This window comes from Perna viridis, chromosome 1 (assembly GCF_037379345.1).
Source record: "Perna viridis isolate PV_CMFRI_1.1 ecotype Kerala chromosome 1, ASM3737934v1, whole genome shotgun sequence".
NCBI lineage: Eukaryota > Metazoa > Mollusca > Bivalvia > Mytilida > Mytilidae > Perna > Perna viridis.
In genome coordinates, this window is record NC_142445.1 from 67141459 (window position 1) to 67147184 (window position 5726).

The following is a 5726-nucleotide window of genomic DNA, read 5'->3' on the forward strand; positions in this document are numbered from 1 at the left end:
AAACACTAAAATCACTGACGGATGTTTTGCCGTTCCGCGTATTAGTATCTAATTTATAATCAAATCGAACATTTAATGTCAACTTTTTTTTTTAGAAATAACTCGTAATAAGGGAACTTCATGAGAAATAACCCTAAGTTCATCAAATATAGTCCATGGGTTGGGAGCGTCAATCTTGTATCAACGTCATGATGATTTCTCAGGTACCTGTACATTTATGTTGGATAATCGATATCAAAAAAATTCCCGAATGTCTTTTTATGCATTATTAATATGCTAATAAATTAATTTGAGATAAATACTGTAATCTGACAGGTTAAAATAATTTTGTAATATTTCAATGGATAAAAAAAATATATTGACATGCCCCTATTCAGTTAAATTCAGAGCTACTTTTCTCTATTTTTCAATAGAAAAATATGAAGGAGTAATCAAGGGAACCAAGGTTATAGGTAATCATAAGAATGTAATCCAGGGACAAAGACCAGACATGGAAAATAGACATACACAACAAAGAACATAAAGTAACTAAAATCATACATACAAAGTAACAAAAGCAAATGAGCAACTCGGACTCCACTAAAAATGGGAACATAGACCAGGTGCACAGGTAGGGTAAGCGTCCTCTGCTTTTCTAGAAACACCCACCGAGTTGCTCATAAAATGTCAAGTCCGGGGTAGACAAACGAGGAAAGGAAAACAATGACCCGTTGAATAAATCAGTTTTCATGGTGCAAATGGATACACCATAACGATCCACGAGTTCATGATGACGGCCATAAAACTTCTGTAGTGATGACTTCAATCTTGTAGCAACATAACCCTGTTCAAAAACCCTATTTGTTAGAGTTTTAGCGCGATACAAAAAGTCTGCGTAGTTTCGGCAAGCTCTGGCATAACGTATGAGTTGTAATATGAAAACTCCATCGCAGGTGCTGAAGGGATGTTGCCACAGATGAAAGGAAATTTGACAATTCTGAATGAAAAGTCATCACGTTTGTCGTAAAGTTTGGTCAATAGTTTTCCTTTACCATCGATTTCTAAGTGTAGGTCAAGATATGAGGCTGACTTCACAGTGTCTGTAGTATCCTTTATCTCAAGTTCTTTGGGGTAGATGCGATGTATCAAATCCCCGAAATTAGGATTGTTTAAAGATAATACGTCATCTATATAGCGGAAACTGAGATTGAAGGATCTAGCCAAACGATATCCTTTCTTTCGGATCAGATCAGCTATAAAATCAGCCTAATAAAAGTGAAGGAATAGGTCAGCAAGTAAAGGAGCACAATTTGTTGCCATTGGAATGCCGACCGTTTGTTGAAAAACACGTCCACCACACTGGACAAATATGTTGTCGATTAAAAATTCCAGCATTTTGTAAACATCTTCCTCTGAATATTTGGAAGATGATTTGGAATTATTTCTTACAAAGTATGAGGAATCTCTACCAGATTTTTTTATGAAAATCGCCACAAGTCACCAAAAGAACCCCAGAAGCATCAGTTGTGATAGTACTAACAGAAAATACCAATCATTTTTTACATTACAATATATGTCAATGTTAGCGATTTTCGGTGGGGTAGGGGTACATTCATTGCATATATATAACTTAATGGCCGTTAGTGTTACCGCATGTTTCGTGACACTGTTGAACTGAGACACGTGAATTTAGGAAGAAGAGGGTTGAACAATAAAATAATAATAATAATAATAATAATAATAATAATAATAATAATAAAAAACAAAATTCTGGATTTTTGCCTCGACGAGATATATTAAGAGGCTCAAAGGAACCTGAATCGTTCACCAGCTTAAACCTTTGCCATTTAGGGGCAATAACTCTAACAACAGGTTGTCCGACAATGTTGACTCAAAGAAGACGTTTGTATGATTCATCATAAGGATAATTTCATCAACTGAAAGTTTCTATCTATTATACTTTTCAAGATATTGGCTGAAACGGCTGAAACGGCTAAAACTTTATTTTTTTGCCTTTCATGAGCATTAACTCTAAAAAGGAGTTGTCCAACATATTTGATCATCGCAGACTTTTGTAGGACTTATCATAAGGATCATTTCAGCAATTGAATTTTCCTTCCATCTATCATAGTTTTCAAGGTTCCGGCTGAAAACTGTAAAAAAAAAAATCCACTTTTTTCACCTTTCAAGGATAGAGATTCTTACAAGGAGTCACCCGACAACTTTGATCCAAAGCAATCGTTTGTATAATAAGGATCATTTCGGCAATTGAAAGAATTTGACAAAACCTACCGATTTGAACATATGTTAGGAAAACTTCAGACTGACCCTTTTGTACTATTTTTTCGGCAGATAAAAAATCCTCACAAAAATCTATGCAAAATACCCCAAGGAACATTAATATCAATTTCTGATTGGTCTTCTTGTTTCAGAGGAGAAGATTTTTGAAAGAAATAACATTAAAAATAGGGAAAACCCTTCGAAAAAGGGCAATAACCCCAACATGGCTTCACAGAATAAAACAAAAATTTCACCAGAGATAGATCTCATCGTTTTCATTTCGTGTCAGAATTCGGCTTAACTTATCGGTTTTGGAGATATATGCAAAAAACCTGTGTCTGACCTTTATGTCCTGTTCTTAGTAACAGTGGCCATGCTTTTTTGACGGTTCAAAAAATGCATAATACCAGAAGGAACATTCATACCAAGTTTGGTTCTGATTGGTCTAAATTGTAGTTTCAGAGGTGAAGAATTAAAAAAAAAATATTATCGACGACGACGGACGACGGCGACGACGAACGCCAAGTGATGGCAATATCACACATGGCCTATGGCCCGGTGAGTTAAAAAGTGGTCAAAGTGTACAAAAATACTTCAGTTTATTATTTTTGTGACGAATTGGTTCGTACATTGGAGGTATTAGGATATCTGGGTTCATATTGGAGTTGATGATTGTTATCGAGTAATATTGGATTCGATGATATCGCTTTGTGAATGCCCATTTTTTCACAGGTTCCCAAATCCATTAATTTTCACATCTCAATTTAACCCATAAAGAGGTTTGTCTCTCTTTCGTACAAGTTATTGAACCAAACCATTTCAGTGCTGAAGGCAATATGACAAGAGGCTCCTAGGAGCCTGAATCGCTCACCTGGTTAAATTATGCCTTTCAATGACAATACTTAACAAAGAGCTGTCCGACAATTTTGATTGAAGAAGATTTTTGTAGGACTTATCATAAGGATCAATTCAACTATTGAAAGACTTTGGCTAAACCTAACGGTTTTGGAGATATAATACGCGAAAAACTACTGTCGGACTCCTATATTTCATTTTCAGTAATGGCGGCGATATTTTTCGACGGGTAAAAAATCCCCACATCAGTTCTATGCAGGATACCCGAAGAAACATTCATACCAAGTTTAGTTCCAATCGGTCAAGTAGTGTCAGAGAAGAAAAATTCCGAAAGTAACATTAAAAATAGCAAAAAAAAAAAAAAAATGGCTCAATAGATTAAAACTAATACGTGACCAGTGATACCAAGTTTGGTTCCAATTGGTCAAATAGTGTCAGAGGAGAAGCGAGAGCTTTGAAAAGTTGTTAACGACGACGACGGACGCCAAGTGACGGCAATAGCTCACATGGCCTTTGGCAAGGTGAGCTAAAAAGTGCATCGCGGTCGTTAGCTATCAGCTAGACGTTAATTGGTATGATATATCAAACCATGACAGATTTACTAAGTGGTCATATTTCCATCTTCAGTCTTGCACTGGATATGAACAATAAGTCGGTATTTAAAGGTACCCTTCTATTACTTGTCATATGTTTCGACTTTTTGCGGTCCGAGTTGCTCAATGAATTAAGTTTTCTTTATGAATTATATCAGTTTCTCGTTGTTAGTGCCTTACTAGCTGTTTTAAGTATTTTTCTTGACTCCGTTCTTTTATTTGACATGACATCCGATTAATTGGAAATTATTTTTAGTTTTGATGAAATGCACCAAAGAAACCAAGTTAACAAACCATTTTGTACGTTTATTTATAACACAATTTCTAGTAATTGATAGAGCAAGGTCAAATTCATATAAAGAGATTTAGGTCCAAATTCATATTAATCAAGAGGTTGTCTGCGCACCATTATTACATTAGATATTTATTTAAGCACTCCTAATTACTTTAAATCTCAAACTAAATGAAACTTTATATTGCTTATATAGTCCATCTTTTGCTAAAAGCCTATAGATCCATAATCTGGCCATTAGAAATTAAAGTAATTATAGTCTTTAATCCACATGGTACAATAGTCATTCAAAAGCACTCAAATTTTAAATTCAGATTTCTATCAAAACTAGCTAATAGTGTCTATGGCACGAAGCGTTCACAAGTGTCACGACATTAAACATCAAAGCATTTCCCTGGGAAAATAATAACCGATGTTTCAGGTTGAAATGTGAAGAAAAGTAATATAAATAATTTGATTTGAAAATAGACAAAAGTCGAGTTTTTTCCCCGATGGTAGTTCATGAACCATTGACAAAAGTAAACCGAAAGATGAAAACTATAAAAAAAAACCGGAAGAATCAAAATAGATTCAATTTGTAGATCCTTAAAATAGCAATAAAACTTAAGGGGAAAGTCAATTCAATTACGACCCTACAATACATTCATACAACATTTGCCTTCTATCAACTTGCTCGTCCCGTTATATCCATACTACAGACACCTGTCTTCACAGACCATGACAAAAAAACAAAAACAAAAAAACAAAACAAAACAAACAAACAAACAAAAACAAAAACAAAACACTATTGAATAAATGGTAGTTTCTGTTTGTTTCATTTACTTTATTTCAACTTATGATTATCGATTAATAGAAAACACACACAGTTTTATACATTGTCAGTACAATACCTATTCATTTTTACTTCAATAGAGTATATTATATACATATAATTAAATGAAGAAATTTTATATAATAGAATACTAGTAACATGAAACACGACAAATCTTTATCACCCGACAACAAACTATTTCGCAAGTAAAACAATTGACCAAACTATACGCCAAAGGCAATGACTTCATTCCGAATTATCAACTTTCCTTTCATCTGCTGCAACATCCCTTCAGCACCTGTGTATGGAGTTTTCATATCACAACTCACAACACTAAGCTAAGCCAGAGCTTGATGTAACTACGCAGACTTTGTGTACTGCGCTAGACTTCTTACAATTAGGCTTCTGGAACAGGGTTGAGTTGCAAGATTGAAATAATCGCTACAGAAGTTTTGTGGTCGTCAGCATGGAATAATGGATTGTAACGATCTATCCATCTACACCATGAGAACCGATTTGTTCAACGTGTCAGAGTTTTCCTTTCCTCTTTCGACTGCCCTAGACTGTTCATCGTGTCAGAGTTTTCCTTTCCTCTTTCGAGTGCCCCAGACTTGACTTTTTAAGAGTAATTCGGCGATGTTTCCAGAAAAGCAGAGGGCACCTGGTCAATGTTCCCAGTTTTTAGTGGAGTAGTTGAGTCCGAGTTGTTACTTTGTATGCATCATTTTGGTTATTTCATGCTCTTTGTTGTGTGTGTCTGTTTTCCATGTCTGGTCTTTGTCCCGAGATTACATTCTTTTGATTTCCACCAGAGTCTTGGTTCCCTGGGTTACTCTTAATATTAAAGTTAATCTACAAAACAAACAACATCAAAAGTGAACATAATGTATTTATTGATCTGATGGCAACAATTAAT